Raw genomic sequence first — 12,548 nt, 5'->3', positions numbered from 1 at the left:
CACTATAATTGAGAAGGAATAAGTTTCAAAAGAAACAAACAGCTTATCAGAGGCCAAATCAAATATTTGTACTCAGTAACTCACTGTTAGAAGCACCAATCTGTTCCCTATGAAAGGAAATATTTTCCAGTCACTTGCATTGCTCTTCCACCTGTTCTGCTGTAGCCTTAGCAACGCTCTTGACTGCTTTTATTTTACATTCAGAGACCTCTAGTGGCTCGTGTCTGATTTGCTCTGGAAAACAGCAATGATTTCTCATTTCCAAACGTACTTCAGGTGTTTCCAGATCTGAGTCTCTTAAAACACAGCATGGTAAACATTTTACTTCACAAAAAAGAAAAAAAAATACTAAAATACACAACTGTATTTCATAGTGCACATGAAAAATTGGAGACAACAACAAAAAGTTTGTCCCTTTTTTCATTATTTTCAAAATGAGTAAACATACCTATTTTTTTAAAAAATACCATAGAGCATGTACCTAAATTATTTTTCCTCAAGAAATTCAATTTTACTAATCTTGTGCACCAGATTTATTTCTCTGGCCTCTGTATCTTGTCCTAACTATAAATCTCAACTAGATGTCATTTTTCATCGTTTCACATATGTTGGTGCTCAAACAATCCTCCCTCTGAACTTCTGGTTTAACGGAGCACTTGAACCCAGGCAGCTCTCTCGGTGTCAGGCGTGTTGTTCTACACGGGAATAAAAGAAAGGTGGCAGAACAAAGCTCCTACCAATAAATCAGGCAAGGCTCAGTAACTCCTTCATCTCCACTCTAAAATGAGCCCAAAAGTTCCTGGGCAAACAGACCAACAGCTTCAGTTTGATCACTCTGCTATTTAGCAGAATTTTTTCTAACCCTGATAATCTTATGAGTCCACAATTAGTTACATATGCTGCAAATGTAATGTACCTTTTCTTAATGCTTTCAAAAATCCTCCATTCCTGGGACACTCAATGATTGCACTTAACCTGTATGAGCTCTGCATCTCTATTTTTGAGATTGTAATCCTCTCCTCAGCTCACTTTAAAATATTTGTAGTTAAGAAAAGCCATGAAATCATAGTAGAAATCAAAATGTATGAGACATCCTATTTCCTGTATCTCTGTTAAATGAATACATACAAAGTACTTAAATTAATATTTCTAAAAAAAAAATAAATCAGTAATAGCTCAGCATTTTCAGCTTTTTCTTTTTTTTTTTAAAAAAAAATACTTTATACCCTAAAGCCACATTAAATACAAACCTATAAGAAACCCAAATATTTCTGCTTCTGTAGAAAAACAGAATAGATCATTCCTTTCTCCTGAATTCTCATATCCCCCAAAAGTATCAAGTGAGGAACTCTTAGAAACAAATAGATATGGTTTTACAGGACCAAGAATACTTGAAAAGTTGTGGTTGTGATCCTTATTATGAGACATTTTAAAATTGGGAAAGTTGTTACAAAAACTCCCTCATGTTTTTCCTCCTTAAAAATATAATTTATTATTCCACACTTTTCCTCAGAAAAATGCAAAGAATGACAAATAAATCCATTTTCCGCATATAATCTTGCAAGGAAAAAACGTGAAGTGAGGAATTAAAGCAAGGAAAAAGCCCTTAAATATATACGAGAAGGACAAAACAAGGAGGTTGCTTCTACAAGCTCAAAATGCAGTTAAACCGCAATTCAGCAATAACAAACCACGTTTTTGCATTCCAAGCAGAATTAAGCTGTAAATAGGATTTTTCCTTCCCCCCTGTTTGCACTTTGCTCCCTCTGGTGACTCAAAGCGTGTATGACATTCCTTGGTCGTTACAATAAATAAGCAAAACCATACTGATTACTCATATTTTAAAAGTATTAATATTGTGAAACTACCTCTTTGTTGGACACAGTGACTACAAATTTATTATTTTCTGGGAAAAAAGCCAAGCAATAAACTACATTTTGTGAAGTCAGTAAGAAAGTTATTAAGAGAGAGAGAGTTCTGTATCACCAAGCACTGCCCGGCTTTAATTCCACAACGTAACAAATACAGACTTATCTCACCCTTTTATCTCACAGCAATTTGTGAAATTACATTTATTCTCATAAAGGTTTGTTGATTTAATCAACAGCATTCTTAAGTCTCCAGAAGTCCAGCCAATGGTGAACATACTCACAGCTTATCTTTGCAAAACAATAGCTCCAGTGTCATGAAATGTTACATTTTTTCATCAATATTTCATCACATTATACACAGGATAATATAATAAATTCTCAGTACTTGACAACTATCCCCTAATGCAATCTAAGCTAGTGCTGTTTCATATTTCAGTATGTAACATCTGTCAACAATGTTGTTAACCACTAATTGCTCTTATTCATCTCAGAAACATGCCTTGATTGCTAATTGAGGCCAGATAAATATTTTAGTTTATTGAAATTGCTTTGCTGCCCATTGAGATAAAGAGGACAAAATTTCAAAAGAAGCTGAAGGGAAGAAAACTAGAGAAATTAATTATTGGATGATGATAATCCCGACAGAGACTGAAATTATTATATGGCCTGAATGGTTAATAAAATAGTGGCCCAATATTGTTTCTAATGAGAAGTATGAATGTACAAGTTCAGGTTCATACAACCCCAGATCTCAAGAAACAGGCCCAGTTTTTCACATTCCTGAAGTTTTTTCAAAGTTTTTGAAGTGCTTTTCATTAGTGGATGTCAAGACTTTTCATAATGGAAGTAAATATAATTTTTATGAAATTACAGCTGAGAAAAATAAACCACCAATGGGGAAATTAGCTGCACAATGTCTCCAAGTAGCTGAATACCCAAGCCTGTAATGCAACATTGCCTTTCTGAATCTAGCACTAGTTCACCAAGCCAAGATAAATCCTCTTCAACAAAAGAATCTGAAAAATACTTTAAAAAAATCTCATTTTACCCCTTCTGTTAAAAAGAATTACGTTGGGATAAAATGAGATGAAGTGGTTTGCATGTCAGACCAAAAATTAAGAAAAGGATTAGAATTGGAATGCAAGCCTTCTGTAACAGCCTGTGAGAGCAATGCCCAAGGAATACAACTAACAACTGATTTCTGTAGCTGTGGTGTGGAAAATTCACTTTAGAAAAAAAGTCTTACTTCCTTCAGGAGAGATTTTTCTCATGTCTACATTGTTCACTGTCTCCACCCTTTTCCTCTGTGTGTGTATTCATCACTGAACTGCCCTTGCCCAATGCTGATTCATTATGGATTCCAAATCAAGAATATTCTGTTAACATCACAAGTTATTCAGAAAATTAGAGCCAAAGTAATTCTTAGAGTTTGTTTTCATATGCAAACCCAGCTGGTGTCACAGCAGGGAGGTTGATGAGTCTGCTCATTCTGTATTCTCCATAATGCAGGCTCTTGCCAAGAACCAGGGCCACAAAACAGGAATTTATATATGAATACTTAGTCTTTGTAATTCTGTCTTCCTGTATAAGTCTTGTCTTTGCCACAACATTTTCAATTTAACGTGTATGTGTATATTTACTTGTGTAAAAAAAAAAAGTGAAGTGTTTACATTAAAAAAATACTGAACATCATAAAAACAATTAAGGATCAAATCTTTAACCTCATCTAAGTACTTTGCCTACACCTGCTATGGCCTACATGGGATTTCTCAGTGGCACAACAGCACCATTCCGTGACTCCCTTTGCTCAAGGAAATAATGAGATGGTTAAACCAGGGACAGTGAGAAAGGGACATAGTGAGGGAGCATTTCACAGGAAAAGAGCAATAAACCAGACTTCTGTGAACCTGATCATCATATCAACACTTTCAGAAATAACATGCAAAAGTTATAGTAATGATTTCAATTATTGTTTCACCCTCATACTCAGGGCAATTATACCTAAAATCCTAGATTCTGTTCTTGAAACACTCATCAAAATCTCACTTTCTGGTCTCTTAAAAGAAATTACAACAGAGTTCCCAAACACTGAATAATATTTTATTAAAAATCCTGTGATATCTATACATCAGGTAATTTTTTCAGAGCCAAATCATTGTTCTCAAAAGAATAGCAGAATGTGAACAGAACAATTTTCAGCAAATTGTTTTATTTTCTGCCTAAAGGGGGCCTACAAAGAAGCTGGAGAGGGACGTTTGACAAGGGCACGTAATGACAGGGGGAATGGTTTGTGGGCACATTTAGGCTGGATATTAGAAATAAATTCTTTCCTGTGAGGGTGGTGAGGCACTGGCACACATTGCCCAGAGAAGCTGTGGATGCCCCATCCCTGGAAGTGTTCAAGGTCAGGGCTGAAAGGCAACCTGGTCTAGTGGAAGGTGCTCATGACAGGGAGGTTGGAACTACATGATCTTTAAGGTCCCTTCCAACCCAAACCATTCTGTGATTCTATGAAATATATTCATATGATATTAATGTGTATTACTTTTATGGAGTGATTTGTTCTACCAAGGCAACAAGTATGGTGTTGAAAGACAAAATATGAATCATAGTTTCATGACCCTGTCTGAGCAAAAGATGCAATTAAGGTCTTCGATGTGACCTTCCCTTTGTGTCAAATTGTGCTAAAATGTATGTGACAGTTTTTCTTATGGAAACCTCCAGGTATTGATGATTAAGGAGAGCCTGTCAAAATAATTTATTTAGGTTCACAGGCAGAATTCACAACTCACACAAAGTGTCAAAAAGCACAAGCAATATCTAGTTTATCCATTAGGCTACTTGGTCTCATACAATTATTTCACTGTATTGATAAGCATCTTTTGACTACAAAAACTTTAGCTGAGGCTCCAGTTATCACTACTGACTTTAAAGGGCCAGTGTTCCCCTTTTCTGAGGAAAGTAGTATTATGATTTTTAAAGTATGTTGACTTGTATCATCTCATTTTGCTTTCGACATGATTATTACTAAAATCCCCATAAACAAGCCCAGAAAAGAGGCACCTTTGTAAGTTTTCACCTAAGACACCATGTTTCACTGTTCTACACTGGGCCTGGTGCAGTCTAATCAAACATCACCCTTTATATTGAAGCTCCATTTTCAGGACTTGTCTACCTAAAAGAATTCATAAAGTGATGTGGTTTAAGAAGTCTGATCTTTAAAGTCTTTCATTTTATTGTACTAAAAATAGTTTGAAATCCAAACTACAAAACTGCTAAAACAACAAAAAAGTTTGCAGGAAATATGGTTCAGCATGTTATAAACTTTACAGGCTTTTGTTTTTATTTATTGTATTTACTTACCTATAAAATGTAGTGTGTTGATGCAGACTATGAAGCACATTTGAGAACATTATTATTTATGTTGAGTCAGATGTCTTGGGCAAATAGTCTTAGTGTAAATGCAAATTCAGTAATGCTAAAATAAAAACACTGCATACGTTAGCTACCACATTTATTACATTAAAATTGGCATTCATTACATTAAAATAGGCACCAAATATATACTTAAATCTCTTAGCATCCTTTCAACTCCCTGGAGATTTCAATGTAATTTAAAAAAAAAAAAAAATTGAAAGGCATCAGGCAAACAAATTTAGGAAGAAGTGATTTTAGAGATTTTTTTTAATATAATGATGTCTCGTGATTTTATTTGCAGCCCTAGACGTGACTGTGACTAAGTATTTCAGCAGTTCAGATGAGCTCACGTGTACACTGTACAGCCAGTTTGCCTTGCCCCCTCACAAGAATCTCTTGCGGACCTGAGCTTCTCTGTGACCGACCATGGAACCAAGAAGAGGAAGACTAGTGAACTGACATCCCCCTTCACTTTCCTAATGTATTTATTCACTATCGTTTATATTTCAAACAGAAATGCCTGAACTTACAAAACTCTCATCCTCGACAGCCCACACACCATGAAGTGCCCGGCTCTGTGGGCGTCCACACCCAGCAGCTGCTGGTGCCCACACCTGTGGGAAATCAGGCTGCCCCCGCCTCCCGAGAGCGGAAATAGTCTTTTCACTGTACTTAAGGTAAGGGCAGATAGGTGTAAGTTTTCCTGCGCCTCGTTAATCCGGCGGGGGTGTCTTTAAGGAGCAGCTGAGCCCTCGGGGGTTCGTCCCACCGCTGGTGCGGAGCGGCCCCGCCGGGTCCTCAGCGCCGTGATGGGCAGCCGGGTGAGCGGCGAGGCTGCAGCCCCGCTGTTCCCAGGTACCTCTCCTCCAGCCCGTGTTTCCCCCTCACCACTGCAGAGCAGGGAGCGGCCCCGAGAGCCCGTTCGCTCACCGGGCTGAGGGCGGCAGTGGCGGGGACAGCGAGCTGGCGCCAGCCTGCGCCGCCCTCGCTGGGTGTTGCCGCTCCCGAGTAAGATAAAACCTGTCCCGGCTCCCTCCCCTTGTCCTCGGCCGGTCCTGCCCCCCGCGCGGTGCCCGGGAGCCGCTGGAGGTAAGGCAGGGGCTGCTTCCCTCAGTCCCGTCCCTCGGAGGGGCTGCCCCGTGCGGCCCCGGGCTCCGCTCCCTCGGGGATGGGGTTGGGTGTCGCCGTGGCCGAGAGCGGTGACATTGGGTTCCACGGAGCTCTTCGGTGGGTGCGAAGCCTTTTCTGGGTGGTGCGGCGTTTGTTCTTTCTTTCTTGGGCAAACTTCACCCAAGTTTCTGGGAGGTTCTGTTGTCCTGTATGTGTTTAGCATCAACTATGTAACTTCGTTGTATTTTAACTTTGATGATAAATGTCTGTAGCTTCTCTTTCCAAGGTAGTCTAGTGAACTGTATGCGTTCCATCAATTGTCTTAGAGTATATCTATTCACTGGATTTTTTTGGAGAAAACCATTAATGTGGAGGCACAGAGTTCAAGATATTAGCTCCTTGAAATGGAAAAATGCTTTTGTGCTATTTTAGTGATTTCTTATCAAATAAATGCAAAGCTTTAGAGTAGAAACACTTTTATTATTTTTTACAGGAGTTCTTGTTACTCGTGAAAATAGTTTTGCTTGGAGGTTTTTCTTGAGACTTGCTCAACTATGAAATTAATTAGAATGACTCACTTAGAGCCTTGTGTTTGTATCATGATTACTTTCCTAGTCACTGCTTAGAACTGTAGTAGTGTTTTCTTAACATATCATGGAACTTTAGTATATCAGTGATGCCAGTGGTACAGAACTATGGGATTTCTGGGATTACTCATTGCAAAAATGGCTGTTGTGGTGAGGTAGTTCTGCTCAAGAGGTTTGTGTCAGTAGGATTGATTACATGACAAGATCAGGTTTTTCTCATTAAAAACTTTTCAGTGTTAGAATTAGAAGTTCACTGTAATGAAAACTGCATTCCATGCATTGCAATACATTGGATCAGTTTTGGACTTTGATCCTGCTTCATAATAAACAGAGTTTTTTTACTTGAGCAGGTTTGACTGTACATATAATAAATCATTTGGAGTTGTTTACAGCAAACAACTGCATGCCCCATAGCAAAGAACACTGCAGAGAGATGTTTAGTAATTGAGAGTATTCTAAGAGTGAAATGGAAAAATAAGTAGTTCTTCTTGTCAGAGTTTAGAAATCCTCATTATGATGCAATTGATTACAACAGTGATTGATGATTATTACATCACAATCCAAAAAACAAAGGCAGAGGATATATTTTATTTCCAGCATCTGATTCTAGTTTTGTTTGTTATTTAAACATCCCAGAGTACAGTGTAGCTGAACCAAAAATATTACCTCTCTGATCAACGGGGTTTTTTGTCTTAAATGAGCTCAAGGTCACTTAAGAAAGACAAAATTAGTGATTTAAAGCTTTGATTCATATTCATTGCCTCTGTTTGATATTCTTGTAAATTTGTTTTTAAGCTTTATGTGTCTTTACTTGATTGTATATTTTCCTGAGTTAAAGCAGAGTAAATAAGAATGAATTCTGTTATGGCTGGTTCATGAAAATGAAAGTCTATTGAAACTCTTGTCGCTTGCAAGTGACTTTTGCTTACAGCTATGGGAAGTCTTGGCAGAGACTTCAAGTTTGTAACTCTCTACACTTTTCAAGTTATATAGGCCATAAACTTCAAGTAGGTACTATCTTACTAGGCCCTTTGATTTGTGTGGGATTATGTTGGCATCATCGACTCTTTCAAGGACATAAATGTCTCTGCTCAAAAGAAAATTTATAATTGAGAAAATGAAGGGAGCTGTGCCTCTACTAGCACGAGGAAGGAGCACTTCCTCACATAGAAAACTGTTACTTTCAATAAAGATAGGGATGACTGAATGTATATAAAACTAAGGGCAAGATCTGTCTTTAAGTAAGATGCAAGTTCTTAGAAATCGTACATTCTGCAGAAATCGATGGCTCTTTCTATCACATGTCCTTTCCTGTAAGAATTGATGGGTGAATGTCCTAAAACCTGATTAAAACTCTGCTGCAGCAAAGCATTTCACCATTTGGATGTGAGTAACTCCACTGAAGGTGACGTAAGTGATGCTTTTTCTGTGCTTAAGGCTTTGAAAGGGGCAAATAACTCACATTAGTAGTTCTGCATAGTGCCTAAGCAATGTATAATTTCCTATAGCTGACTCTTCTTGTAGCTGATAGGACATTCAGACACTTCTTTAAAGAAGACAACTTTTATGGCTCCACACACACTTGTATAACGTATTTCTTTTTTCAAACAAACTTGGTTTATATCCTTGATATATGTGATTTAAAACCACCTTTGCATTAATTGTTGTCTAACGTGTTTAAACACTACTATGTGTAATTGATTATTGTTGAAGCCTTTAATGACATTCAGAGAGTGGAAATTCATATTTTTGCACACATTTTTAATTTATCTACGTGGCAAAAGAGCATGTTGAGAGACTTTTCTAGGAAGCTTAATATAATGTAACAGTTCATGGGGTAAAACAGTAACTTCAAGGAAGTGTAGATTATTTTACTGTGCCATATGACAGTAAGGAAAGCACAAGTGTTCTGAGTTGCTGATGTTTTCACTGCCCCATTTTCCAGCTTAGGTGCAACATAAACTATTTTAATTAATATTGTGTCACCAAAAGGTTTTGAGATGGCCAATTGAATTCTGCCAAGATAGAGTCTTTTGATGAAAACATATCTTTATTGATTGTAGAAGAAGAAAATCATTCTTAAAATGAAATCCAGAGAAAAAATCATATCCCTCAGAGAAAATTTCTGAGTGGCAGGTTGAGATTAACATCATAAAATTGAATTTGTGCTGCAAACCTTTGATGTAATCAGCAGCTGGGAGATGGTGTTGCCCTTACTGTGCTCCTTCTGATTGTGGTGAATTATTGTGTGGAATGAAATAAGTGTTTCTTGTGTCACTCGTTCAAGAAATACAAACAAGGTATTACTAGATGGCTCTTGCTGGTTAAAATGGGTTGTATCGATTGCTGGTCCCAGTCTGTCCTCCCTTGGACTGCAAAAGCAGGACGTTGCCGTCCCGGGAGAGGTGCGGGTGTCACTCAGCCCTGCCCGCGGCTGATGAGGGTGGAGCCCGCCGGGCCTGCAGGGAACTCCCATCACCTCCTGAACTGGGAGCGCCGGGCTCGGCAGGGAGGGGCCCCAGGGTGGCACCTGGAGCAGAAAGCAAAGTAGGGGAAAAGGTGTGGAATGGTGAGGGCTCTGGTGGGATACACTAAGACACGAGAAATCGGGACATAGGATAGAAATGTTGATCATTAGAGTATTTTACTTGTTGCCTACATCTGATTAGATACATCAACTAAATATTTGAAATACAGAAATATTTTTTTTTTTTTGCTGCTGGGGCAACAGAGAGCAGATTCTGCCTGTTAAAGGAGCCAGTTACTGTTTTACTTGTACAATGTGCTGGTTATGAACTAGTTTTTAATTTCCTCTATAAATCTTTCATTGTTTTACTTTTTGTTAATAATTACTTCAAGTATCTTTTGTTACCTTTATCTTGTCTTGCTGTGTTTAGTGTAATTTATTTGGTCATTTCCTTTCTGTACTTGAGATACTTTTACCAAAAATCTTGTAAACTTAATATATTATTATTGATTCTTAGATGACTTGCTATACATTGTGGATAGTTGGTAAATACAGTTTTTTAGTTTGGGAAATGTTATCTTTGCTGGTTACCAGAGATAATATACAACATCCTTAAGGAGAGTGCAACATTTATATCATAAAGTAAATTGACAATGTTCTGAAAGCAGTATAGAACAAATCACTAGACTGCAAAGCTGTTTTTAAAAGAAATAATTAGATTTTTACTAGGAGTAAAACCAATATTGATGAAATTTTATTTTCTTGTGTAGATAGTAAGAGAATATGTCAGATAAAACAAAAAACTAGACAAGAATCAGAGAATGAGAGAGATTAGAAACACACAAACCTTAGGAATTTGTCATGAAAACCTACCAGGCTCTGCCTAGATTTTACTTCCTAATGCTTCCTTTATTACAGTGATGAATCTAAAGGGTTGTAAATAGAGGGAATTTATTTAATCCAATACAAACAGTTAAATTCTGCTAATATCTTAATATTTTCAGGACTGTGAGCCAATTTCTGCAGGTTTGGGTTTTTTTCTTGTGCCTGCACTGGTTGCCAAACATTTAATTGAACTTCAAAAAAACTGCCCTTGTATTGACAGTTTGGAATGCACAGGAAACATGAAATAAGTATGATTACAAATTCAGAAAAGTTTTTTTGGCAGGTTGACTGTTACCTGTAAAGTGATATTTTGTTGTATGAAGTCTTTTCTCCTTTTATAGATAAGCCATGAATTTGTATTTGGTAGTTTTTGTTACGGGTTGTAGTGTTGAGAAGGAAGGTTCTCTCACAACCAGTGTTTTACGATGTGAAATGTTTCAGATTAATTCTCTAGGTGGGAACTCAGTTCCTAATTTTAAGGACCTTGATGTATATGAATTGTTATTTCTGAATTCATTGAAATACATACCCCGATTTCTTTCTTTATTAAGAGATGTGATTCTGAAACTATAGTTAGTAGTTCAATAGTGTTCAGAATGCTCCCTCCAGTAAAGCTTCCTTTGCATTCCTCCAGTAAAGCTTCCTTTATGCTTATAGCAAATATTGCATGGAAATACATGGAGCAATAGGGAATGTTTTCTGCCAACTTCAGTGGGGGCAAAGCAGAATCCAGATTTCTCACTTCAAATCGCTGAGAGATGTGTGGCCACGCTCCTGAGATATAAGCCACTCTTCCATTCTAACCTACGTGTTCCCAAGCCACTTGCTTTAGGGTTATATTTTGTCTGGAGAAAATATAGCCCAGGGAAGGGCTGAGAGGTAGAGCAGTAATTAGGTGGCAGATTGGGAGATCCAAGATGAGCCTCATGGAGGAGCTGGCAATTTTTCCCCTTTGTTTAAGATCAGTAGAGGAGCAGAGCCAAGATATGCTCACAATATTGGAGTTAGGGTTCTGTGGGGAAGGCTTAAGTTATGATGGCACTGTTTCTTTATGGTATAATCTGACCTTTTTCATTCTCCTCTGTTTCTGACTAGTCCCAGTCAAAAAAGCTGAGTGATGAGGAAAGGACCTTGCATTAATATGTGCTTAGTAAGGCATTCAAGGTCAGACCTCCAGCTTTCTGGCCCCTTAAGACTTTTGATTAGACTTTTAAATACCTCATGGCTCCTGTAGAATAAAGAGTGGTGTACTTAGCTTTCCAAATTAAACTTTAATACTACACAAAGTTGCTAAAGTAGTACAACCAAAGTCTTTGAAGCTGTGCAAATTTGGATCATTTTCCAAGTTAAAAGAGGTTTGTGGTGTGGTTTTGGTGTGAGAAATGTTACATCCCTACCACCCTGCCTTTAGTTCTATGAACAAGTTAGTGATGAGATGAGCTGTTGTGTTTAACTAAAAACAGGGAACTTTTCAGTAACCAGAGCAGACCTTTTGGCAGTGTAGTCACAGGGGCAGGACAGATAAGCTTATTAGGCTGTAAACAGGGAGAAACAGGAATAGAACTGAGAAACATGATTTCAAGTTGAATTAGGGGTTAGTGCTGCAAATCAGACGTGCTTGAGTGGGCAGAGCTGTGGGAATTTGACACGTGCTGATAAGCTCCATGCAGCTCAGATATGCCTTGGGCAATATTTGACTTTGTGGAAACAATTTTTACCTTTTTTAAAGGAACAGTCTGGTAAATATCTGACTTTATTTCAAAGAAATTTGCTGCAGGTGCCATCAGCATCACTAACACATTTGATAAAGCTGAGGATTTTCAGACAAAATGTGTGTATGGTGAATACGCTCCATTCCTAGTGAAGTCATGGTACGCTTAGAAGCAAAGGTTTCACATCAGACTACTTACTTATGCATCAAAATATGTTAATCCAAAAGAAAAGTTAACCAAGAAGCAAGGAGGGGGAAGTTAAGGACTGTTCTGTTAACATGAAAGCTCATATACCTTCTGCTTTCTTTCTCTTGTGCTTCAGTCGTAATGTAAAGGAAAATGTACTAAATATTCTCATAACATTTCAGTCTAAATTAATTCTCTTATAACCGGTGTTTTGTCTGTAGTAGTAGTTTTTTATTAATTCACCTCACTCATGGGTACTTAAAAGTTTTGCGAATAGATCTATACATTAGTTAATTCTATCAATTTTTTTGTT

The sequence above is a fragment of the Pipra filicauda genome, unplaced genomic scaffold, assembly GCF_003945595.2.
Source record: "Pipra filicauda isolate LSUMZ 115617 unplaced genomic scaffold, ASM394559v2 scaffold7_size6619720_pilon, whole genome shotgun sequence".
In the NCBI taxonomy this organism is placed as follows: domain Eukaryota; kingdom Metazoa; phylum Chordata; class Aves; order Passeriformes; family Pipridae; genus Pipra; species Pipra filicauda.
The sequence above is the reverse complement of the archived record's forward strand: the minus strand, read 5'-3'. Positions refer to the sequence as shown.